Raw genomic sequence first — 27528 nt, 5'->3', positions numbered from 1 at the left:
ATCTTCAGGCTCTGGTAACATTTTCAGAAATGCTAAATGCCTGCTGTGATGACAGGATTGTTCAGGGAAACACCGCTACCTCTAATACTCAGTCTTTTCAATAGCTTAACCCTGGAACAAAAACATTAGGGCATTCGAAGAAGCCATTTTGGACCAAAAAAAAGAGTCTTATTTCTGTAGAGCCTCAGTTGCCTTCAGTAGTGAAGTGCAGCCAATTCTGATCAGCCACCCTTGTAAACCCTTTTAAAATGAGTGAATGAAAGTCTGTGAATAGGTGCTTTGTCTTGAGCCTGATGGTAGCAAATGTTCATACTGTGAGACTCCTACTACTAAAAGCAGCTTTAACGCACACTCTTATGGAGGCCCGTGATCAGTAACCTCACCCAAAGCTTTGTTGTAGACAGGCACATCCTGCTGTGCATGGCATAGACGCTGTAAGTAAGGGGACTACTCGCATGCCTTTTTATCTTTATACATGTCATCTGACTGGACTGGGAACACAGAGCTCTAGCTCTTGAGCTGGAGTAACAGTAGCAAACTCCATTTTATGTTGATGTAAATTAGGATTTGTACCCCTGGCCATCCTGTGCTGTCATTTCTCTCTAGCTCTGATAAATCAAGTTCACCCTCAATGCTTTGGAGGTCTAGAGACCCTTAGCAGATTGAGCTAGATCAGCTGTGCCAGATATCTGATCCACTCTGCATTCAAGTCCTGCCTGTGCCCTCCTTTTTGAGAGCATGTTACCCATTGTTGTGCTTAGCTCTTGATACTTATTCTGGTGTGTTTTTAGTTTCCGTTGTCCGTCTGTGAGATTGTATTCTGCACTCATCGCTACATAAGCTTGCGATATGAGGAGAGGTGGGTCATAAACATCTTCCTTTGTATATTTAAACTCATGCCAGTCCCCCTCCTGATATTATGTTCCGTAGCTCAAGTATGTCAGCTAAAAATGCTCAGCCCTGAGCTCCTGATGGTTTTTCCTGGTAAGCTTTGGGTAGTTTCAGTATCTGCAAGGCCTGTTGTTAAGGCAGTGGAATGCTGGGAAAAAAAAAAAATTAAATGGTTTCCATATAGCCAGGTCCTAATAATTAAAGGTACCTTTTAGGTTAGGAACAAGAGCTTACAATGTGTGCAGTTCCACTAGATAGGAAGCCAGCAGGAGCTCCACAGTACTGAAGTTAATGTGCTCTCATAGCTTGCTTGGAAGGCAAGCAGCAGGAATCTGGACATTTGCAGTAGGCCAAACTGGAGATACCTAAAGACATAGATTATGATTCCCCCCATCTGAAAGGAATATGGGTGTAGCCTCCAGATTGCATTTTAGCTGAAGGTGGAAGAAAAGCCTATTTCTCAATATTTTTCCTGCAGGCCATTAGCATGGATCTGCTGCCGTCTTTTTAGCCACTGTTGCTATGGAAAATAGTGGTTAAGGCTGGCAAGATAGCGGAAAAGGGAACTCTTGTAAATATAATAACAATTAAATCATTTTAATTCAACATTCTTGAAGACTGTGGTGGCTCTGCTATTTGCCAGTCTTTAATATTTGTACAATGGTGGAACAGTCATGGAGATGTTTGCAAATCCCAAAAGATTAGTCATGGAAATTCATTCTCTGTTGTTCGCTATCGAGTATTTTCCATGAAAGTTTCAGCCACCCACTCAGCAAAAAAGGCAATGGATGAAAAGCATACACATAACTCAAATAGTCAATAGCTGGTACGTTTATGAGCAACCAGCATCTGCAAAATGGGCCACCAAACCATTTGGCAAAAGCATACAGGGACAAAATGTGTTCCTCGACAGTGAGAAATATTTGTGAATGATTGTGCATTAGAGAAGATCAAAATTAGTGTCAGCTGTCAAATAGTATTCAGCCAGCTCCAACACTGGCACTTAAAACTTTAAAGAAGCTAAATTCCTGGAAGTGTAGACAATAGTCTGTTTGTAGGGGACGTAGCTGATATAAAGATAATGCCTCTTTTTAGTCAACCTTATATAGACATGCTGAGAAGATTCAGTCCAACCAACATCAAAAAATACAAAGTCTCATTTTCTGCTGCTGTGCAACTTGTCCATTTGCATACAAACATTAAAGCTACTTCAGTATGGTTACAACAAGGTGCTTCCTGACAGTTTGATTTTGAATCAGTGTAATGTTTTAGCAATGGGATATGACAAAGTGATAAAAGCAAGACTTTTTTTTTTTTCTAATAATGCAATTGCTGGCAAATAAAAGGCCAAGTATAGTATTGGAAAATGACGTTATGTGCAGGAGGAGGTATAAGATGAAATCTCTAATAGACCACTTTGGAGCTCTTCAGACATCTGAAATCATAGGGCTGAGGTAATGTGTAAGAAATTACACAGGCCCTCTGTAGTGAGGTGATTCTCACCCTAATTATAAACAGCTTGATCCATAGGGATGTGTAGGCATCCCCTTGTGGATTGAAGCCCTAGTGCCTATATTGACTACTGAATAGAAAACAACTTTCTATGATGTTATGGCTTTTGTAATTCATTCAGGTATTTTACAGAGGCTGTGGAGGTGATACGTAAATAAGATACAATAAATACACAGATCTTGGGAGCTACAGTGCTTTTACCATACTGGATGTTCAGCACTGTGTAAGCACAGTATAAAAATCTACATATCACAGGCAGGGCTGTTCTGTTTCTTCTCTGAATGTTTTATTGCTTGGCTAAGTTAATTGTACACAAGCACAGCATGATGTTCCTTAGCTGCTTCCTTTCAAGCTGAGGGAAAACACTTGATAAAGGACAGAAAAGATCTGATTTGCAGTAGATCAGTCAAAGCAAATCCCATTTTAATTGGAAAATGTGAAGGCATTTCTTCTTATTTAGTCATCTTGCCTGCCAAATTTGTGCTTTCTATCTCCAGCCATTTCAGCACAAGTCTTTTTTACATTCTTTGTGTGTGTATGTTTAGAAGTGGAAAAGCTTATGTTTATTTTTCATACTGCAAAGTTACTGAACTGCTTTTGCTTAGATTTAATGTTTGTCTTTTTAAAGACTAGCTGGAAATTACCAGCTTGACATGTGAGTTTCAAAGCTCTTCATAACTGATACTGTAGTATTATCAGGAGATAAGGAGAGATGAAAGGAACTTTCAATAGAATGTTTATTCATTTTGCTTCTTAGTTAATGAAATTGTTACCTTTGAGTGTTAGTTACCTACAAGGAGGACTCTTTCCATAAGGACTCTTTGCTGGCTTTTTTGGACATCCAGGCTGTTGCCCCAGGATAGTATTCTGTCAGTAGCTTCCAGTGGCTCATTTGTCTTCATTTACTGGAAGCTACCTTACCCTCACTTGTGCTAGTGTGACTGACTTCAAATCTACATCTGTGAAATGGTCCATTTAAAAATGAAATAAAAAATGTTCACATTTCAGTAGGGCCAACCCATTTTGCAAGTCTGTTTTGGAGTGCAGTCACACAAGTTGGATTGTGCAGGGTATTAACTTCTGCCAAGGGGCTGTGGCTGTGAGGAGTAGAGCTAGGAACCTGTGGCAGTGGATATTCTGTTGAAGGAACAACAGCCTGAAAATACAGATTCTCTTTAGAATTAAAAGGGTGATATTCTTGCCATTTCTGCAGATTCCTCTGAGTATTTTCTCCTATTACAATGAAGGAGCTAGTCCCTGTCTTAGGTACTTCCAAGTTTCACTTTTGCTAGAAGTGTGTTTTACATGCCATACGTGTCATGAAGGAGTTGAACAGGTTGTACCTAAACTTGGAAGAAAGGATACATAAATAGATGGGTTTTATTCTTTTAGCATCTGATCCAAAGACCTTTTAAAGGTAGTAGAAAGTCACGACTGACTTCAGTGAACGTTGAATCAAGCTCTAAACCAGTAACTCCTGTTCAGCGATACAGTCATTGAAAGACTCTAATGAAGTGGATAGAAACGCTTTTGCAAAGGATTCCAATCATCATATGGCTCAGCCTGGTTCCTTATCCTAGGTCACTCAGCAGCATGATGGCTTTCATCTCTTTGCCTAGCTTTGCAATAGCCTGAAGCATCATAAAATCCCTCAACCCTATGCCCTTTGATGTATATAAGCGTATTCTTTGACAAACTGCCTGGAACAGACATACTTCAGCTAGCATTGAAATCTATCTAAATAGGAATGTTTTGTGGTTCTTTTGTTGCTGTTGTTCTTGTTTTGTGTGGGAGGATGATATGTTTTGTTGTTAAGATGTTTCTGCAATTTTAGAGACTTCTTAGTGGTGCATTTTGGGTTTGAAAGTAGCTGGATTCTTTTATCTCTAATCTTGCCAAATGGAATTTATTCCACAAAACTTTTGGCATTTTGCAGAACGTGCTGCCAACCTGACTTTTTCAAATAACTCTGTAGCTTTTTTTTCTTGTGCTCTCTGTTATCTTGTTTTCCAGGTATTTTCAAGCTTTTATTCTATACCAAAAACATATGCATAAAGCAGGCACATTTCAAAAAGAAGCCTGAGTTTTTGAAGAAAAATGGGGTGAGAGACAAAGGCATATCAGAACATAGACCTGCTGGGCATTTAGGATCAAATGTAGATCATCAGTTTCATGCTGTGGCATGCAGAGAAATCTCAGAATTCACTTGTAGCCAATAATTGAGCACATGGAAATTGTTTCTATGAAAATGAAAAATCATTAAATACTGCATTGCCCATGCAGTGAACACTGCCATTTTGTGGATCAGTTTTCTGTGCAAATAGTTTTTATTTTGTTTGGATTGGCCCTTTCAGTAGGGGTCTAATTCAGAGTTACCAGTGAAATAGGAAGGAATCCACATTCTGAACATTTGGAATCTCACCACAAATATTTCTGTTGAGTACTATAAATGGAAAGCCCAACATTGTTAGAAAAGTCTTCTCTAATCAAACATGATACAGAGTACATGCATAACTACAACTCATGAACCCATAATATATAATCTTTCAAACATTTGTTTTTCCATTTGTGTGGATGTTTGTGTTTATATTGATAATCTTAGGAAAGAACAGTGATGATAAGCAAGCTAATAATGCCCCCTAAAGAGGGAAGGTGTGGGAAATTGCTGTGTGCACTGCAGTCTCGTCATACATTGGACTTGTGGTTGATGACTGCTTTTTCAGATTGAGAAGTATCTCTTGTCATTGCCGGGCAAGGAACAGGAACATTCAATACCAGGGGATGTTCAAAACATTTCTGATGCGGTTTAGGAATATATGTGTATGTATCGGGTTCTTGCTCAGTGCTGCCTGGCCCAGATGGAGTACTATGACATGAGTCATTGAAGAGGTCTGGGTGATAACCAGGTCAGGTCAGGTGATAACCAGGTGATAAGGTCCTGGCATTCTCCTCATAGGTCTCTTGCATGCTGGGATATCTCCAGCAGATGTTCATCAGTGGGTATGACATTTCTTCCACAGTGACACTCTGCACTGCCAGCTTCCCAGCTAGGCAAAACAGCTTAGAAAAAGGAGGTCTTCCTCACTTTCTCTTTATTCTGTATGATTACTTGTGGTGGGGTACTGGCACCTTGAAAATGGGTCCAATACCCATGTCTTAATGATCATCCACACCCATCAGAGCAGAATGTTTTATTTATTGCCAGCTAACCTAAAATCCCCCATAAGATAAAAGTGAAAGGATAACTTATTTACATAAGCCAAATATAGACAGCAAAGTTAGTAGGTGCAGAGGCAAGCCAAAAGAAATAAAAGCAAATCTTTATATCTACCTGTATTTTAGCTCATCTTCAGCTAACAAGCAGTCAGAATACTTTGGTGCTTTATGGCTGGGATCCAGTTCTTGGACAAAACCCACTGCTTTGGATTTAAATGTCACTGAAAAACCCCTCTGTTTAGGGGTTACTTGTATGTGATAACTGGCCAAACTTTTCTTGGAATTCTGTTCAGATTCAAGCATTGCCTCTCTTTCTCTTCATGTTTTCCTGTAATTCATCACTTTCTTAGAGGTCAGTTTGAATATTCTCATACAGGGCAAGTGATGGTTCACCTTACTGTAGAAATGCTGATGTATTTCAGATGTTAGCTAGACAGTCATCTCCTTTCCAGATGGTATACAGGCTGGTTGCTTCACTGGACTACAAACAAATCATTAGCTCATCGTGAGATAAACGTTCTTTCAGCTGATTGATGATACTCAAACCTCTGTACGTAGCTCTTCACAAAGCCATATCCTTTTAAACCAACACTAATTCGGGGTACAGGCATGTAAAAGAGATCAGAAGTTAGGTACATTACCAATTCTTGAGGCTCATCATGCCAATAACCAGCGTCTTTGAGACAGTGGATTTGAGATCAAGGGTTCCCAGGCCTTGAGAGATACAATGGCAAGTTATTTTCTGAACCAGCAGACGAAAAGGGGTGGAAAGAATTCACTATTGCAATCAACTTTTAAGGTGCTGTGTACACTACAGAAACATTGTTACCAGTGACAGAAAAATTGTTTTTCTTGCTCTATTTTAACATACCCAGGATAAAAGTAGATTCTACATAATTTAAGGGAGTCGGGGCGCAGGGGAGGATTGCTTTCATTGCTGCTGAGGAGTAGGGAATATACAAGGGTTTTTTTTGATAAAATGTGATTTTGTTGAATTATTCAGCAGTAAAGTGTTCTCTCCATCCAGCAGGTATAAAAGTTAAGTCTGTGCACTGGTTTTCCAGTGTGAAGGAGTTGGCTACTGTAGTACTGTGGTATATGATGGTCTATTACAGAGAGGATGTAGATCAGCGGTCAAAATGAAATGTGACTGTGAAGACCCTTGACTGCTACTTTTGTAATAGCTCCACTTGATAATGTTACATGTGAGAACAAAAAGATTTCTTTGAATCAGTAGCTCTGCTCTGTTCTTCATTACCATATGTAATTTCAGCTACACCAGAGGGACTGAATGTTAGTGGAACTATGTTAATGAGAGAAGAAAATGAAAAATAACACCTATCTCGACTTTAGCATATGTATATATATGTACAATTTTCCAATTTCTTTGCATAGGTACATAGATAAATTAATTGAGAGCTGCTTAAAAACAGCACAGCATAATTGATAGGGAAAAGAGTCTTATGAAAACTTGGATTTCACCCATTAGTGTTTATTGTAACTTTTTTGTTTGCAATGGAAAAAAACCCTTTTTTACTTTCTCCTTTGCTCTTCTTCAGACCATAGATCCACTTCTTAAATATTGTGGATGAAAACCCAACTCCACTGAGGCCTGTAGCAAATATCCCACTGACTTCACTGAAACCAAGATTTTGCCCTGAATTTATAAAGTGGTAAAGCGCTACTAAACCGCACACACCATAATGCACACCCAAAATGCCAGTGGTTTCTTTTCAGGGATTAGCAAAAATGCTGTTGCAAGATCACGGGGTATTAAACCAGTGTTTCTGTTGTTAGATATCCAGCAGAACCTTTGTTGGTATGCAGAGGAATGTTATTAAACAGTCCACTCCCAAGACTGTTTTTAATGTCAAATGGACAGTGTACATTTTTACATGTTACTTTGTGGTTTAAATCTATTTGCCTATTTGCAGTGCATTGGAATTTGCCTATTAAGAATACATGAGATTCATCTGCAGTTGCCTAAAAATGTCAGTATTGTGTTTTAGCATGGTTTCAAAATATCACAATTCTGTGTATGAGCACAGTGTAGGATAACCAACCTCTGGAAATCTGTTATGAGCTTCTCCAATGTGTTTCTGCTTGTTTCAGAAGAACTTTGTCTAGGCATAGAAGTGGAAGAATCCTTGGTACTAAGACTTCCAATAAGGACAGTAAACTGTAATTCTGTACGACACCTTCTCCCTAGGAACTGAAATAATTTTGTATAGATCACTGTACATTTCAGAAAGCAGTACTGTCCATCACTTCTGAATTGATCTAGGTATAAACTACTTATTGAAAATCAGAGTCTGTAATTAATACCAACTCCAATCTATACTGATCTGCCTAAGAACTGAGCACCATTGTAGTCATACAGACTGGAAGTGTCAGAGAAAACATAGAGCTGTAATAGTGGACCTGCTTCCAACCAGTTTACTAGGACACGTGAAATAGATGTAGATGCACTGTGGCTGACATGTTTAAGACTGTTGATGTTTTTTTCCTTGGGTATACTGTGATTGCCCAAAATTATGGGCCTTCTTACAGGTACGTTAAAACCAAATTGCTGTTTGTAAAGGTCTCAGTTCATAGACTACGCTGTTCATCTTATGTCTCCATATTTAAATGGATTTTTGTCTCATTCACTGAATTAAGGAAGATTACTTCCTGCAGTGACTTAATACAGAAGGGAGACTCTATAAAGGTGTAGTTCTCCTTACAGTCAAAAGATGGTAGTACAATTTCTATTCCAAGTGGCCCAGCAACACAGAGCAATAGCTATGCATCCATTATTTGCATTTATAGGAAGGCACACGGTAACAAAAGAAGGGTGAGAATCCGTAGATGAGATCACAACAACCAGTTGTTTGTCAGGCAGTGGTTATGATCATGATCTTCTCTGGTAGTCCGTAATTCTGAATGTGGCCATGATGGCCAGGTTTAATAGGCTCTAGGACAGCTATCGAGCCAGCTGGTGCCAGGATGGACATCTGTGGTGAAGGGCTTCATGAAAGGCTTAGGGGGTTGAGAGAGCATGAAATGAAACTGTCCTTCTCACCATCTCTGATGTTTTCAATAAGTCTCTAAAAGCAACAATTGATGTAATTAAAGCAGCAAGTTTAATTAGGCCTAACTATTGATTAGTATAATGTTAAACTCAAAGTAGTTTATAGTGAGGTGCAAATAGTTCATAGCAAGACAATGGTGCTTCTGTGGAAAAGAGTACTAGAGTTTCCTTAATTTAAAAAGGAGAGAAGTCACCATGCACTAACTGCCCAAACAGAGATTTAAGACAGGCTGTTCCCTGAGAAATGTGGGCTTTTCCCATCACTTTTTATTTTCTAGGAATACAAAGCAAATAAGATGCTGATGCTAAAGAAAAGGAACTATTTAACTGCTTTTTTCACTAGTGAATAATGGGATTTCAATCCCATTTTGCCTATAATGAATCCTGTTAAAGCAGTTGTTTGCTTGGGTATACTACTGATTGCAGCAGAACCTGGAGAACTTATTTTACACAAAGGATACGTGATGTTCTTCAGCAAAGTAGAATCATTTAGGATCTAATATTCCTAGCACAGAAATATTTAGATGCATATGATACTGCATCTGAGCTGAGAGAGCAGAAACATGGCTGCAGGCAGTGTGTGCAAAGATTGTGATGGAACATTGTATCCTTGAATAATATAGCGAGTACCTCTGTACACACTGAGATGCTACTGTGAATCTGCTTAGAAATGACTGGTAACTTGAGATCCTCTAATACAAGTGCTCTGCTTTTAGATGTGTAATATCTACTTCAAGAATTCCAGTTCTGCACTGCAGTGCCTGTAAAAATTGTGCTTAGTCCTAACAGGTTAAGCCTAGGCACCAGAATTAGGCAACCTATGGAGTCAATGAAGAGCCTTCAGGCTCAGCATAGAAGTAGCCAAGAGAAAACAGAGAGCACAGGACTTTGTCCAAATTTTCTTGCTTTCAGGAACGAAGGTGCGGTTGAAAGCCACACATTATCACATTTTTCTACCAAGGATTCCCTTATGGATGTCACCTACTGCAGCAGGACTGGTTTTGGAGAAGGCAAAACAAATAGTGGTATTTTTCAATTCTCTGGCTTCAGACTGAAGGGTACAATGAGATATGTTGCCAAAAAAGCTGTGCAGGTCAAGGCAGAAGCCTGTTTCTGGAGTGGATATGAGAGCATTATGCTGCAAAACTGAGGGTTTGTTTTCTATTCCCTGATTTGGGGCTCAGCCTGGGAGCAGGAGGAACTTTGCAACTCCTAGAGTCAAAGATTAGTTCCAGGCACTGGGATTATCTCAGATTTGTCTAAATAAATCTTTGTATTATCTAGGGAAATGATGGTAGGAGCAGACTCACACCTTTGATTCTTTCCCACCAAGCCAGAGCCCTCTCACTTCTAGAAATCAAGGAACTCTTTATGCATGAAAAAGGACTTCTGCAAAATATGAAGGAAAGAAAAGATACTGCTAACGTACATCATTGCAGCTCTTTCCTCCCCCTTCCAACAATCTTCATCTTAATTCACAGTGATTTCTACAGCATTCTAGTTGTCTCTGGGAATTCATTTTTTTTCAGGCATGGCATAGTGTGTGGTTCCTAAATTATAAGTAATCCACTCAAATAGCTGACTTGGACTGGAGTGCTGGAAAAGATTGCTAACCAGTGTTTTTAATAAGTGCTTTCATCATTTCCATTCCACTTGGAACTCCGGCACACCCAGAAAGTTACTCAATTCGTTCTAAATTGGAGGTAAAGCCATAAAGAGATCTAACTAGCTGAATGTGTTAGTCACATTGGAATATAATTCTCCTGGCAGATAATTTTGGTTTGTGTGTTTTAACTTGTTTCCTTGTATTTAACAAACATAAAGACATTCCAAGTAAGTAGTGCTCTTTGTGGAAAGTTCCTTCTGGATGTCCCTGGAGTCTGGAGGCATCCATTTCAGTTCAGAGCTTCTAGGGCACAAATGGTATCACAGCAGGCGACAAAGTGTCTCCGCACTGACTTGATGAAGCAGGAGAGCTAAAGGTAATTATTTCTTGTTCTTTTTTGAACTCCCTGGGCTAAAAGGGCTAAATGGAGGAGTCGTGAATGCTGGTGATTGTGTTGAGGTACTAAAATGCAGGAAGAATAGGGAAGGTGGACAAGGCAAGGACCAAATTGTGCCACCAGCTGCTCATTTGTTTTCCAAATAAAGCTATGTTTGACTTCCCTTTTACAGATACATCTTCCCGTGTGTATACCAACACCTCAGTTCCACCTGCTGTCCTGTAGTAACTGTAAGCAAACCAAACAATTTTATTTAATAATAAAGGCAGGGTAGACCCCTGCAAACAGGACACTGCATGTACTGTGTTCAAGAGGCTTTTGCTAGATATAATGTCATTAAAACATGTCCAGGTGTGGTTGAAATCACTAACGGCTGTTAAAGGCAGAACCTGCAGCACTGAAAAAAGGTCTTCCATGTGACTCTAAATCCATGAGACAGCTAAGAAGCTGTGCTATGCCTCTTGGATGCAGTGCTCTCTGGGCATGAGACAAATTCAACAGCACTCTTTTCTCTTCCAAACTCACGTCAATAGATACAATCCAGACCTTAGCAGAGAAATATGGAAACTCGGATAATTTTCTGCCTGAATTAGAAACCCTCTGTTCTATGGAAGCTTGCAGAATTGTTTCTCACTTTTCAATTGTCATGTTAATAGTTACGTATCTGAATTTTCTGCCTTTCTGGATAAAGTAGTGAGGCACAGATGAGGCTTTCACCTTTCATTTCTATGCTGCTAGAACTCTAATTTCAGATGGTCAATGACAAATTTCACTCTTCTGTTTGTCGTTATCTTAATGCAGCCTCCTGTGCTGTAGCTGTATAGACCCAGTGCAGCTTCTTTCTATCTATCTTTCTACTCTATCTATTCTGCACCTACAAATCAGATAACCATTCTTCTTTTGATGTTATGGGATTTTTTTTTAATTTCAGTTTAAAAGCATTTGATTTCATATGCATTATATTTGGATAGAATGGGTACAGAAGGAGTCAAGTAACACAATGTTAAGTGGCAACATTTCAGGTAGGATCAATTTATTTGGTCTGGTGATGTAAGAGAAAATCTGGAAGCATTTGGAGTATTTTGGATTGAAAAAGGAAATGTGATCATGCAGTCTTTTTAATTAGAAACTTACAGATCCACCACCCTGTAGAGCAAGGAAAATCATCAAGTTACAAGTAGATAGTAGAACTAGGAGGCTGTTTTAGGTCCAAGACAACCTTGCCATGAGCACAGACAACTCAGAGTTCTTGACATTCTGATATAATAATACTCGACCCAGTAAATGGGGGACCATTCCCAAATATTTCTTGAAAAAACAATCTTAAACGATGAGAGTTACGGACTTTGCATAGGAAAAAAGGGAAGACATCCTGACTGGGGTGGATTGTTGCGTTCCTACGTTGGCCTTTTGCAGGTCTCTTTTTTTCTGCGTGTCCCCCCCCCCGCCCTTGCTCAGCCCTCTTAAGGATGGACAGGCTTGTTTAGCTATTGACAGGGTTTATTTGAGGTGAAGCAGCTTGTTTAGAGATGGTGCTTTGCATCTTACATTGTTGTAACATGTAATTTCACAAAGCAGTCTATGTTCCACTCTCCAGGCGGTTGAACATCATCTCTGCTTTTCACCCTAGGGAGTGACTAGTTCATTGGCCATGTCATGCAATCATATCACAAAAACCTTGGGGACTGTCAGTGTTTAATCTGCCCTTAATGAAGCCTGCCAGATCAGCTTACACTATTTGTCACTATTTTCTGGCCTGGCTGCCAGAGCCTTGGCAATGATTTCTGCTTCTAAAACAAGGTCAGAAATAGGCAGGCCTGCAGTTGGGAGTGTTAACTGAAATTGAAATCCATGAGAAACCCAGGCAGAAATCCACCTTTGATCTGTTTCCTGTGTGTTCTAGGCTAGATGAAATCAGATTAGTTTTAATCCCCATAATGACTATTTCCTTGGCTGAACTCGGGCAAGATCCGTGCAGGGACTGAGGCCAGATGTAGGGCCTGCCTGCTCTCTGGGGTAGACTAGAGTTCAGGAACCCTCGATCTGGAAAAGTCACAGTGGAGTGCAGCTTTGTGCACAACACTATGGCTTATTAGTGACCATGCACAGAGCCAGATTGTGTGTTTCTGCACCGAACTCCCCAGCATTTCTGGTTTATGAGTCAGTATGCAGATCCCTGCCAGCTCAGGTGGCCCTGCTCCCACATTGTAGACATGGCCTTAAGTACCTAGCGGCCACCTTAAACACTTCAGGCAGAAATGTAGGTTTCTGAAACCTGCCACGTAACCCAGGTGTCTGGAGATCCTAAACAGGAGCAAGGGCTGAGCAACTGTGCATCTCCCTCATACCTAGACACGTCAGGACCATCACAGAAGACACTCTGTGCCTGTCTTCTCTGAAGCAGTTAGTCTGGCAGAGCTCAGAAAAGCACCCAACAAAACAGCTCCTGCCATCAGGGACACAGAAACCTGGTTCAACTGCTAATGAACAGCCAATTACTGAAGCAGAGATTGGACTTCCAAGGTTAGTGCCTTAAACAACAGCCTGACTTCTAGGCTACACAGTGGTCTTGGTTCCCTCCCTCACTCTGTTATTTAGTAATATCAGGACAGCAGCTTCAGGAGGATTCCTACCTTAGAATAACCTAAAAAGATATGATTAAAAAAGGGAATGTTGGTTAAACTTTCATCTGCCTGCTAGTAGATTTGAGCCCCAATCTGTCATCTCTTGAGTACTGTAATTGCCTCTCGTCTCTTCCCCAGTCAGCTTTTGTGAGAAAGGGAAGTTAACTCAAGAGAATGGGTATGTATTAATTCCAGTTGGAAATGGGCATTTTCTTGTGGCCCAGATGAGGATACCAAGTTCATGGAGAGAGTATAAGATCTTAGCGTTTTGCTGTAGCTAAGTTAGGCAGCTCTGTGCTAATGTGCTGGCTTTTGTGGGTGTCATTCCTGTGGATTGCTTAAGCACAGAACTCTTGGCAGGGCGATCTGCAGACTGCAAGGCACCTCGTGGTTAGGAACTGACACCCCTGCCTGGGCCTTTTTGTGAATCTGTCTCTCCCTTTATTTACTGCTAAGATTTTTTTTTTTTTCCCCCTCATCCAAAGCATGTCAATCCAAGTAGATAGAAAGGAGGACCTTTTCTCTATAATAGGACCATGGGAGAAGAGAAATTGCAATATCAAAAGCAGTATAAATCTGATGAGCAAATACCCCGGAAATATAAGTAGCTTGTCTACGTAAAAGCTTAGCATGGAGTTAAGTGTGGTGGTGTGTCGACTAGAGATTTCTTTTGGAATAAGTAATGTAATATTGTATAAAGGGTTTCTATTGACACTTCTCTCTATCTCTGAGCAAAGCCATATGTAATACTGTGTTGCTAATATATTTTTTCATAGGCTTGATGTAATGACATGGGAAAAGATGTGGGAAACCTATAATAAATACTGCTGGAATGGGTGGATGCCATTTTAAACAACCACTGGAAGTCTGCCTTTCTCAGCTCTATGGTAGGCTGTACGGTTGCTATCATGTTCAGTGACGTGCGCCAAACAATGTCCAGGTCATAACAGCTCAATTACTTTTTTTTTTTTCTGAGTCTATTCGCTGAGAGACCATTATTGCAGATCCTGGGCTGTCAAGAGAAGCTTGGACTCCTGGAGTGAGCTAACTCCCTGCTGGGAGGAAACTAACAGCAAGTTCACAGGTTACAGCTGCATCTCTGCCTGAGTCCTGCTGTGAACGCAGATCTTTCTTTTGTTAGTCTAACTGCCTTCTCAGCAGTATCTCAGCCAGGTCCCTTACAATGTGATCAGAAATCTGGGTAACTTGGGATCCCCAGGTAGCTAAAGGTAGAGTTTAAGGTAAGAAATGTAAGTGCTGTAGGTTAGCTTACTGGAAGTACACTGGTACTAGTTGGATGCCCACTCCTGAGGTTGGTGCCCAAACGCCCTGTCTTATGCTCAAGGAAGCAGCAAGTGACCATGAATTGGATACACACAGAATATTTGCATAGACAAATGGAGAGAGTTCCAAGTTCATGCTGCTTCCACGCTGAGCTGGCTAGATGTTACTTAGTTCAGTCCAGAAGCTATGTAACCATGTCAGCTTTCATTGTGCTATGCTTTTCTGTGTTGGGAGAGTTGGCACAGCTATGAAAAGTAGTTGAGCCTTCTCATTCTATGTCAGATGTTTGCTTCTTTTTTAAAAAAAGAAGCTATTAACTTCATTGCTTTACCTTGTTATAATATTCATTTCTCAATTTGTCCCTGTTGCTGTCTTTGTGCAATGTATAGAATCATAGAATAGTTTGGGTTGAAAGGGACCTTTTAAAGGTCTTTGAAGTTCAAGGTTTTACATAGCAAAAATGTCAAAACATTGAGTTTCAGTGACAGCTTAGCTCTTTCTAATCTGCTTAAGGAATCTTTTCATTTTAGCACTTTTCTTTTGAATATATTGTCTTTCCTAGGGCTGCTAAATACATGTTTCACTAGACATTGTCTAATTATTGTGTAATTTTGTGTATAAGATTAATTCAGAAGTGGGTGTAGATGTTTTGTTGAAAATATTTTCTAATTTCCATTTTTTTGTTTTAGAAGGCAAAAGATTGTTTGTAACACGTTGTGGTTGGTATGCTGTGTGGATAGAACATGAGAGCCCCGGGGTTCAAAAGTCAAACGTCAGGGAGGCCTGACTCCTGTGTAATGTTTGACTAGGAATGTGATATTGGATAAATCATGAAAGTTTCGGTCATGTAAGGTGCAGAATGTGTCCTGGTGGTGCTGAACTTTCTCAAGTCCAATTGAAGTTAACACCATGCACCAAATCTCCTTTTTTTTTTTTCTGTGTGAGAGAGAATGTTTAATGCTTTCACACCTTCATATAACACTTGAGTTTCACAGACAAAAAGGTGTGTGTGCACAGCCTCTGACAAAACACTGCTCTGTGTGATTGTCAGAGTAGATCTCCTGTATAGGTCAGTTTGGGTGTTCAATGCAATTTATGGAGCAGTTTTCTTCTTTAATTTAAAAGTCAAACTTTTCCCAGTACAGGGAAACCCCTTTTGAGGGGTTTTGTATTAGAGAATGTCCCATCACTTGTGGCACCAGCAGGTTTTTTGTGAAACCCTGGTCTTGGTTCTTTAACACCTGATTGGAGAAGCAACATCCCAAACAACACCTCACCTTCAGACAGCATGAGTCTCCTTTGTAAAAGTGTCTCCACTACACAAGAAAGGAACATAAATGGTGTGGGGTTTGAAGCAATGCTTCCTGCCTGCTTTGTCCCACCTGGAGAGCCCCTTTGCACAGTGGATTGTAGGAGGACTTTGCGTAAGTTTTGGGGAAATGTTCTGTAGGCAGAGTGCTCTCTCTTGTTCATCTTCTGAATAGGAGTAGAGAAGAAAAATCAGTCCCCATGTATATTAACATAGTTCATGCTAATAAAAGTTGATAGATTGACAGGTCAGGAGAGATCTCGATCCACTGAGTCACAACACAGATACCTCAGAGGCAGGGTTTTACTAAAGTTTCCCCAACAATATTTTTCAAACCAAAATTACTGAATTTGTGTAAACAGATAGCTTTGCCTTCTTAACCATTTGACTTCTGATTTGTATTACCAACAAAAGGGTTACATGCAAGGGTGGCTGCAGATAGGAGAGGGAGGGGAGACATCTACCTACCCATTTCACAGGGGTCACAAAATAGCTGTGACATGACTACCACTTCATGTCATTGCCAACCCAGGCAGGTCTTCAGCTGCTGACTTAGAAGGCAAAGCCCCCTCACCCTGCCCAGTGCCCATAACAGGGCCCTAACCTCCCTGTCTCCCCAGTACAATCTGACAGATCTGCCCTCCCCACCATGGCTGCGGGCAGGTTCCTCTCCTCTGAGCTGGGAGGAAAGTCATATAAACAGCAGTGTGCCTTTTCTGCTTCTGCTCCACTGCACGCTATGCCTCACTAACTCATACAGCTCCTTTCAGGCACTTCTTTGAGTTTTAATGTAGCACGATTTCATGATGTAGAATAAGTGACTTTGAAGCTCATATTTCAGTTTTGAATGGGGTAGATGTAAGCAGTGTTTGGGCTTATGTCATTAAGTGAGGTCCTGGTTGCTGGAAGAATAAACATGCAGAAAAAAACTCCACTATATAAGATGCAGTATTGATTGCTATATTGAGCCATAATCTCAAGTAAATGCTTCCCTTCCTCCTTACTTCCCACAAATGCTAAATAATAGACCTTGTTTACTGGAATTTACAAATTATTTTGTCTTTGAGTGATGCAATGACAGTGCCCCCTACACTCTCATTTAATTCATAATACCATTTGGGGTTTTTTATCCTACATTTTTAATGCGATTTTTAAATAACTATATTTCTTGCCCCCCAGACAGATCAGCTCTAATTTTATAATGAGGAATTCAGTGTTAGATTATTTTAAAAAAGAATCTAGGCCATATACATTATGTAAGGTTGCCATAGTAACAGTTTCTCTGAGGGGAAAACCGACTATCCGTAGTTTCCACAGAAACCACTCCCCGCTGAGACAGGTGCCTCCAAGGGAAGCGAAGGGAATATAAATGAGAGAGAAAAAAAGATGCGCACAGATGTCATATGACATCTGCAGCATCCCCACACTGTTGCAAATTCAACTGAACATTTCTGGGTTTATTTTTAGTTTGTTGGTTTTGATTGCATGACTGGCACCTTCTCTTGTCACGTAAACTGGCCACCCTTCCCTCACATGGAACTGGTTTTGCAACTGGAGGTACGGCAATGCTCCACCTTGGCAGTGAACTGACCACATCAGATACTAGAGTCCAGTGCTCTAGGAACCACTGTGCATGGGAGAATTTAAACGGTAAACGAGACTTTTTCCCCTCTTTTATTAACTTTTTTTTTCTGAAAGAAGTCAGCAAAGACAGACAGGTAGGGAAATACTTCCTTCCAGAGAGGAACTGGGAGAAGATTGAAGCTTGACTAATTTGTCAGTTAATGGTTTTGTTCTTTTGGGGTACAAGCATGCACTGCTAGGAAAAATGTATTCTGAAAGATCAGGATGTAGTAAAAAGGAATTAACTCAAGTCCTAGGATTTGTTAACTGTTAAAAAGGAGAAATTTCTTTAATGTACTTTAATGTCACTGAGGCAAGTACGGATTAACCTTTCTGAAATCCTTTTGCATGTTTTTTTCACAAATAGTGTCAATTTGTTTTATTTTTTTTCTTCAAGGGCAATAAAACCATGATATTCATTCAAGGCTTAGTGCAGCCATAACTACAGATTAACGTGCTGGCTACTTCATCTTCATCCTGTCATCTCTCTGCTGCTTTATTGGGAAAGCAGGCTGACATGGTTATTAAATCTGGCAGCTGTGTTGTGTGCACATGGGAAGCTAGTAGAGCACAGCATATAGAAAATGAGTAGCTTTCAGAAAACAGCCTTCTTTTCACTGCTGTGAGGCTTGAAAGGCAGCCTAAAAAGCTCTTTCTCTTCTTTGTAATCATCAGTCGCTGGATCAGTGCGCAAATATCACAAATTCAGTTGCAAACGTAAGTATTCCTTGCCTGTGTGGTGCTTTCAGATTGCTAATTAGGGTTTCTACCTCAGTGTTCTGCTTGAAAAAGCAGAGAGATGAAAGCCAAAAACATCCTGACAGGGAAAGCTCTCTGCAGTATTGTTCAGGCTTTCAGTGGAAGAGCTACTGAGGGAAAGGGATGCATGAAAGCTTTCCGGAACAAACAGTTTGCAGTTGTGTTTGATTTTTGGGATGTCTGCTTACCATTTTGTCTGTGAGGGGAGAAGCCAAGCAAATGCAGGAGGTGCTTCTAGAGAGATGGCTTTCTGCTTAGATTAGATAATATTACATATACAGCGAGAAAGATACTTCAGCAGTAATAGACGGCTTGTGAATGCATAGGAGAGAAATCTGCCATGGTATTTTTCACCTGGAATCTTTTCTTTAAAAATCGATAAATGCAGACCCGGACTTCTCATTAAGAAACTCGACAGTACCTTATTATTAGAAGCGCAAATAAATAGTCATCATAAGGGGCACCAGTAAGTCTGCATTTGACCTGATAAGAACAATGAGCATAGCACGGTGAGCAATGCATGTTTTTCCCCAGTCTCACTCTGTCTGTACATGAAGATGATCTTTATCTGCTATGTAGCATGAAGGCAGGATAGTAAAGTGTTTGGGAAGCAGCGGAGTTGAAGGTTTCTCAGTGTTGTGGTGATACTGTAAGGAAGAGAATTGGTATTTGTTAGTATTTTTTGGTCTCGTAGCACTGAAGAAACAGCATCTTGTTTTTTATTCTCCTTTCTAATTCAAAGCTTCTGTAGTGCCATTGTCCTATTGAGTTTATGGCTAGTGAATTCTTACTGTGCTGTGAATGAAATCTGTTTATTGAAAACAGCCTGTGATCAGTACCAAGTATGAATGTCAGATAATTGCACAAGAAATGCAGGCTGTAGCCGGTTTGTTTGTGTCGCCACGTCATGTTTCTTGCTTTATTTATAGGTTATGTTATTTCTTAGGGACCATTGTGGTACTGTAAGTTTTTTGAGCCATGTGAAAATGTCATTATCGCAGTTAACAGGTGACTGCCATTAAGTGACTAGGGAGAGAGTATATATGTTGTGTTGTTTGCTGCACATAGAGGGCTAAACATATTCATGGTATAACCCCCTTGATAATGCTGCTAACACAGGTATGTTTGGTCAATCTGTTGTTTATAAGCTGCTTTTGCAATACTCCAGCCTCATCTTACAGACGTATATGTAGAAATGCCTGTCTTCATTGTAGCAAGTGAAAGGTGATTTTGGAGCTTCTCTTTCCTCCTCTTGTCTCCTTCTTCCCCTCATATACAGTCAGAAATTCATAGCTTCCCTGAAACTTAGCTGTGAAAATGGTCATTTTTTATGACAGCTGTGGAGCTAAGCTTCCCAAGCCTGAGTGGCAGCCAGCCAACTGCTGAGACAAGTGGTGACCTTTCAGGACAATGTCTCTCTCAAAAATGTCAAAATATTAAAATGGCAGACATCAAATGCCATGTGTGCGGGGAAGGGTTGTCAGCTGGCAGGCTTTCAGCTGAAGACAGTTAATCCACTGCTTGCCTGGATTAAACATTGAAAGCCCCTGCCTAAGTCTCTAAAATGTAGAGAAATTATTCTCTTTTGGGAAGATTTGGGACATGGATGGAAAATTTTAGAGTTGTTTTATTTAAAATCTGCTCAGGCATCTTTCTGACGGGTGTCCAGAAAAGCAGGTTTTTGCCTTTTCTTTTGCACTTTGCATCGTATACCAGTTTTCCTCCCAAATCTCTTATCCACAATGTAAATGGATCCTGATGAAGCCTAAGCAAAGTTCATTGATGCGCAGCAGGATGCAGAAATTCTGATAGCATGTGCACTGACTTTTTAGGCATATGCTCACTGAATATTAAACAATCCCCTGCAGTTCTTGGTGCTGCAGCCCTGAGCTGAAACCTCATTTGCTATTACATGCATCGATGCTTTGTAACTTTCTTTGAAGGCACTGAGGTGTGAGCATTCCCATGCTCGCTGGTGTGTCAGCTTCTCAGATACCTTTACCCCCTGGTAAACAGATCGGTGACACTGTGATTGCCTGCCTTGTTGGTTTCCCCCCTGCCACATAAATATTTCTGGGAGGTTTGAAACTGCCTAATCCTTTACCTTGGCCTGTAGGAAAGCCAGGCAGTGTGCATGGTTGATCAGGGAACTAACCTGTTCACCTTGTGGTTGACCTCACTTGGAGAATAAGAAGGGGTACACCAGTGACTGCACAAGACCAGTCTTGTCTGGCCAGTTTGCAACTGGCCACAGTTCAAGAGAATTCTCAGTGTTCTCCATGCAAAGCACAGGGTGAGCTGCCAACACAGGTAACCCCTGCAAAGCAGTCAATGGCCAGATTTAATGGTGCCAAATCCATTGTAACTTACCCAGATGCTGAAAAGGAATATAGTCCTTTCCAGTATTTCTTTCCTTTTTTCATTCCCTTTCAAGACAAGAATTCTGTGTCACTCCAAGTTCTCTCTCTTACTACAAGCAAGCAACTTTTTATAACTGTGTTTTAGTGTTCTTCACTTCTCCTCCTAGAGGAAGTGTGTCCTGCCCCCCCAGCCCTTTAAAACTGGGAACACTGCATTCCATGACCACCTTCTCTTCTGTAGTCATAGGAAAGACCAAGTCTCCATGTTGGTCTTTTCTTTCCAGTCAGTATTCCATGATCACTCCTCCTTTCTCCTAATTTCCTACAAGAAGAATTATGAAGCAAATGAGGTAGGTAAGGACAAACTCCCTTAAACATCTTACAGAAATTAATCCTTCCTCCTTCCCTTCCTTTCTCCCTTCCTCCTGTCTTCAAATTTCTATCCGCTTTGCCACAAGCATTTCTGTGATTTGAGACTTAGTAAGACTTAAATCTGTTTGGAAGAAAAACATTATGCTCATCTAGTTGAGGAATAAAAAAATAACTGAGGTACCAATTAACGTAACTTATCACAACAGAGGTACCTAGGCTGAGTTTTAGATTTTGATCTTCAAACAGCAAACAACATGTAGGCACAATTTAATCATACCTGATAACGTTAAAGAAAAAATAAAATAGGGATGCTGCTGTTTTCTGTGGGCTTTGCATGAAGAAAAACATCTGAGGAAAATAACTGAATATATTCGCAGCAGCTGTAATTTCTCTTAAATCCAGTTATACAGGGCTTGGTTGTTTCCTACGAACATGTGCAGTGTCAGATCAGTTCATTAAACATCAGTCATTACCCCTAATATGAAATTCTGACTTGCACCAATGGCATTATCATTTTATTCTGCATTTATATTATTACTACTATTTATTATTTCTTGTAGCATCTAGGAACACTTTTACTGGAAGTTCACTGAGCTAGGTACTATATAGAAACAGAAGGTAATCCTTGCCGTCAGATTGCTTATAAACTATTTTAAAAATAAAGCAAAACCCCCTTATCATACAGTTACCACCTTTCTTGTTTGGCTTTTTATCTGAATTCAGGATACAGATGTCAGTAGTATGTTATAACTGAATCAGTCATCAGGATACCAGAGTTTGCCCAGACATGGGCTTGAAATTGCATGTAATTAAAATAAGAAAATGACATACCCTTACTGTGACCTTATTTCAAAGCTGTCTTACTGATTCACTTGGATTATCTCCCTTAGGCTGTTAATGTTTAGCTATTAAGTTAATGAAGTATATTAATTGAAATTAACTCAACTGACCAAAACATGACTATAATTACAAAATAGTTGTGGGCCACCAATGAAGACTCCCCTTAAAATCATTAAGACACTATTGTCAATTACTAAGTTAACAAGGCTCATGATAAACTTAATTACTAAGCTAATAATATTCATTATCAAGTTTAATGAAGCATGTTTACCTGTGGTTATTTACAGGATCTAAACTTCAATGTTAATTATCGATGTGAAATAACAGCAACATGACACATGACCGTCATGACACATTGACTCATCATGGACCATGTACTGTGATTCGGGCAGGTGAACAGTGGGGATCATAATATGGGATAAGAGTCTTCATCTGTATTTTCTGTAAGACCAGTTTTTCCCATCTCTCTGCTCCTTGCCCATCTTACAAGTAGATTTCAGGAGAAGTCACACATCTGTTAACATCACCTTTTCTGCTACCTTTTGGTTGAACAGTATGGTGTAAGGTACGCAGTGCTTCTTATACCTGTAAACTAGGATTGAATCTGCCATCTGAAATCAGTCAGAACAACTCTCTAGTTTACAAAGCCATATTATAATACACTCTTCCATTCTGAAGGTATTTCATTTATTCAGTTTGTACACTCTTCAGATCATCCTTCATGAGGCAAGGCTGTGGCATGTGAATACAAGCTATAACTTAACTGAGCAATATAACTGACATAACTGAGCAAAATTGTGTAATTATTCTTTCTGGAAACTTATATTGCACAAACCACTATGATTTCTAAGTGCCATTTTTATTATGAGGTCATAAACCTAGTTGTATATGCAGGAATAAAAAAATCTAAAGTATCCCAGAGGGCCAAGTTGCAGTTGGAAAGATACTATACCTTGAATTTCCCAAGATTTTTTTTAATTTCAGTTTGAAACTATACTTTGCAATAATATCTCTTTTTGCATTGACACCGCAACTTGTATAACTGTGGTGACATATTAAAAACAGTGGGCATTGGTGTCAGCCAAAATTTAAATATATTCTGACAGTGGCACTGTTGTCCCTTCCATAAAGCAGTTGAAAGAATCTAAACGAATGCAAGCTGCCAAACATGAAGGGCTATTGTACTCATCAAATGTTTTGGTTTTTTTTTTTTTTGCATACAGGGAACAGTGAATAAAACAGTCTGAAAGATTATTTGCAAGCATGCAATTAATCATAAATCCAGCTTGATCTGGATGGATAAAGCAGTAGTTTATCAATCTGGTTAGCTAGTACTTTGAAGGGATTTTGCAGAACTCATTAGTTCAGGAATATTAAGACAGGTGCCTCTTTTTTTATGAGGCAACAATATGATTCCCAAATGGATAAGCTAGAAGGTCGAAGGCAAAATAATTTATCCCCAGGAGTGGTATGGATTACTGTTAAGAACATTCTGAAATCCTGTCCTATCATTCCTGTATTTCAAAGCATTCCTAAAAGTAATGACCTAATTTTAAAGACAGTAAATCAGAAATAACCAGATCACTGCAGCTTGTTTGTCTTTTAGAAAGACAGGTAGTCTTAATTTAAAGGCTTCAGTACTTTTGAGTCTCCTTTACATATCTAGGGGAGTCATTCAAAAAAGTTAAATAACTTTTTTGTTCTGTTTCCCCCCTGCCCTTCAATTCACTGCGAATTCACTCATGCAAGGGGACTTTTTAAGAACTGAGAGAGTCTACAGACTGAAAGTAAGCTACCTCTGAATGCATTGTAATGAACCAGCTTCCATTCTTCTTTGGATGGAAATGGGTTCGCTGAAATATGTCTTTGGCTCTGTCTTGGCAGAATGCAGAGAAGTAGTTCCTCCTAGGTGGTAGGGCTAGTTTTTTGAAAGAGGAGGTTGGCATCGACTCCCTTGACATTCTGAGTGTTGCCCTACTGACATATCTGAATCCATAGGTTGTTATAGCTTTGTTACAGTATGTGTAGCCCTCAGACAGATTTTAAATTAGTCCTTAGTTAATGCTGAGGCATTAGGTAATTGCTATGTAAAAGTGAAGCAATGAGGCTGAAAATTGATTACAGAATTAGATCAACTAACACCCAGATTATTTTAGCATGTTTGGAGTTCCCAGGGCAATATACATATTAATCTTGGGCCAAAACATAGCCATCCTACAAGTGAATGTAACTCATACTGCATATTCTCATGACAAAATTTTACCCCGAAGGGGCTTCCAACCATCAGTGTTCCTACCAGGTGGAATAGCCAAAGTACTTTTTTTCTCTATAAAATTAAGATTGTGCAGTTTAAAATGAGAAACAGAATTTGTCCAGCTTTTTTTTTTTTTTTAAGAGCATGTTGAGAGTTAACAGAGTGAAGCTTGTAACATGGATAGCTTTGTATAGTGCTTATAATGAGCACCATGCTATGGACATTGGAGGTCTTCTAGAAATCAATAATTATCGATGAGAAAAGTAATTATTTTCATTGTAATTATTAGAGACTCGTGATGGTTTGCTTTGGTTCTGACCTTGATTGTTCATGCACTGAAATAAAAATTGCAGGTAATTCCTTTTTCCAGAAATGTTCATTTCTTGGTCAGCATCAAAGAGTGTAGATAAGGGAAGCCCACCATGCAAAACACTGTTATTTTATTTCTCAGGAAGTATGAGTTTATCCTCTTGAGGCAACAAAAGGCCACATCATTGACTTAGGGTAATGCTTTTAAAAAATGGTTCTGTCCTTAAAATGCCCTCTGAAAGGTTTTGTTTTGCTTTATTCTTGAAGATATGAGGGCAGTTAGACATAGAGAGGACCTCACCTGATTGCAAGTGCTGTGGCGGGCAAAAAGAAGAAAGCTCTTTGCTCCTTGATCCTCAGCCAGCTAGCCCTAGGAGAAAGCAGCGCTGATGTTATGCAGCCCTGATTTATGGAGCTGGGAAAAGATTGCTTAGATCCTTTAGCAGCAGAGACCCCACACTACTCTGACCCTATCGTCTGGAAAGCCTTTTCCTGTAAATATACTTCCCCTCCGTTTGTCACTGAGGAAAGTTTGAGTGTTGCCAGAGCAACAAGTAGCACAACATCACTATGTCATCTTCTGTGCTTCTGGAGAGCTATCTAAATAAAGGTGTTCATAGAGAGCTCAAGAGAGCCCTTTAACTGATTGGTTTAATCAGGTATGGAGATTAAAAGTAGGTGTAGGGCTGCCTATCACACTGACAGTGCAATTCTCTACATCAATGGATTGCTGTATCTTTACAGGACTGTCTGTCAATGGGTATGTGTACAAAGAAGTCCATAGTGATTTGTTTATTTACTGATTCAGAACAGATGCTCAAATAGCACAACTTTCATGAAGGAGGAATTGATAAAGAGTGCAGCTGGGGTGTGGATGGTACAAGAAACTCCATCCATCATTTTCCAAAAGGCACAATGAATGGCTTAATTGTTGCTACCAACAATTGTTGGCCATTTTATTTGCTATAGACCAAGTATGATACCACTAAGAGCCAAATTGGAGAAATACAGTGACAGGGGAGTCTCTTTTTTCCATTCACTTGGCTACATTCACTGAACAGATTCCACTGACTCTGTGTGGACCAATACCTTCTACTATTGCTCACCTGCAAAGTCCACTTCTTCACCACCGTGAGGTCTTGAGCTGGCTAACATAGCTGTAAATAGGAAAGAAACAGCCCTGATAGTGAGGAAATAGTGTTAGTACAATATGCAATAAAAAGAGCAGTATTTCATGTTGGGGAATTTTTGTAGGGCAATATGTAAAGGTACTGTCTTCTGAAAGAGCTGCCCATGGGAATACTTATCCTCATACCAGAGAGTTTCATTCAGTGCCTTGTGAATTTAATCTGTCCTCTTTTGTTGAACTGAGTTTGATGTGTCTTGTTTAATATCTTCCTCTGCTGCAAGGTTTATACTTAAGGCTATCTCTGGTGCAACCCTTTATGTAAATTTGACTGCAGTACTGATATCTCTAGAGGACTTTATAAAGTATTTGATTTTTTTTTTTATTTCTTGGAACAAAATATCTACCTGAATGGCGTTTCTGTTTTTATCTCTTTACATGTAACCAGTCTTCTCTTTGTAATCATTGATTGAGGCTTGCTACACAGGAGAGGAGAAATCAGTCTTATGAATGGAGAAGAAAGGACTTTTCACAAAAGAAATGTGTGCATTGTTTGGTCTCACCTAATCCCTTCTAGAGGTTTGTTCCATTCTCTTTGACAAAAAATTTTGTGCCCAAATCCAGGTGTATTTCTTATTCTATTCGTATAAATTGTAGATGTTATAGTGGTTTGTAGATGGAAAAGAAAAACAGTTGGAAGTTGACCCATTACCTGTTTTTACAATGAGGACACATCTTTAATTGGCATCAAAAGCTAGCATCCCAAAGCAGGCTTTCTTCAAATATTAGTACCCTTGCAGGAAAGAAGGCTAATGGTGTCCTGGGCTGCATTAGGAGAGGTATTCCCAGCAGGTCAAGGGAGGTGATCCTTCCCCTCTACTCAGTACTAGTGAGGCCACACCTGGAGTGCTGTGTCCAGTTCTGGGCTCCCCAGCACATGAGAGAGATGAACATACTGGAGAGTCCAGCAAAGGGCCATGAAGATGATGAAGGGATGGGACCTTCTCTGCTATTTTGGTAGTGCCCAGTGACAGGGCAAGAGACAATGGGCACAAACTGAAACACAGGAGGTGCCATCTGAATATCAGGAAACAGTTTTTCACTGTGAGAGTGACTGAGCACTGGCAGAGTTTGCCCAGAGAGGTTGTAGAGTCGCCATACTTGGAGATATTCAAAATCTGACTGGACACATGGTCCTGGGCAACCGGCTCTAGGTGGCCCTGCTCAAGCAGGGGAATTGGACTAGATGAGCTCCAGAGGATCCTTCCCCCCTGAGCCATTCTGTGGTTCTGTGATTCTGTAATTCTGTTAAGTGTCAAATATAACACTAAACATAAATAGCTACAAATGGACTCTCATCAATACATCCTCAGCATAAAAACCCCATAAATTAGAGTATCAGTGGTATGCTACACAAACACTAGGAAAGGACAGAAAGAGAGCTGCCTATATCACATGAAAAATTCATCTCCCAAATAAGTATGCATCAGGACACAGTGAAGTTAGCGTACATATTAATGTGATTTTAAAAAAGACATTCTCTGGAATAAAGCCTCTCCCTATTGTTTAGTGTTCAGGCTCCGACTCCAAAGCAGAAGATTTTAATGGTTCTCAGATAAAGGCACCAGAATTTTTATCATGCAAAGCAATCTGATTTTTCTTAGTCTTGTTCTCCAAAATAACTCAATGATTTTGGCTGAATTTTTTTTAACGAGGCAAACATCTAGCATGAAAAATTTCACCCCAGCCACTAAAGACTGTCAATCTATTAACTGCTGAAACCAGGGTCACTTAATCAAGAAATATGAAATTACCATGCTTACAGATGATACTATCAAAATGCACTAAAAATGCACAATTGACAACAGAATGCTGCTTTGGGCAGACATCATGGCATTCAGTACCTCCATGTAGCAAGGAGGTTCCTAAGTACAGCTGTAACAGGATTTCTTAGAAAAAATCTGAATGGTAATTCA

The 27528-nt window shown here is 39.8% G+C and overlaps 1 protein-coding gene across 6 annotated transcripts in view; it reads left to right on the top strand.

The window, feature by feature from the left end:
* The window catches only part of TRIM2 (tripartite motif containing 2), a 120244-nt gene that overhangs the window by 6214 nt on the left and 86502 nt on the right, over positions 1–27528 (top strand). For 3 of the 6 annotated variants that reach the window (XM_076336671.1, XM_076336664.1, XM_076336663.1), the window contains exon 1: positions 17261–17559. The exons of 1 other annotated variant lie outside the window; for it this stretch is intronic. The gene's annotated coding sequence lies outside the window, so the exon portion shown is untranslated. Of the gene's footprint in view, positions 1–17260; positions 17560–18124; positions 18250–18523; positions 18801–27528 lie in introns of those variants that run through there. 2 more of the 6 variants (XM_076336669.1, XM_076336668.1) reach the window with 2 other exon arrangements.

This window comes from Aptenodytes patagonicus, chromosome 4 (assembly GCF_965638725.1).
Source record: "Aptenodytes patagonicus chromosome 4, bAptPat1.pri.cur, whole genome shotgun sequence".
In the NCBI taxonomy this organism is placed as follows: Eukaryota; Metazoa; Chordata; class Aves; order Sphenisciformes; family Spheniscidae; genus Aptenodytes; species Aptenodytes patagonicus.
Note: the sequence above shows the minus strand (reverse complement) of the source record. Positions and strands in the feature narration are given on the sequence as shown.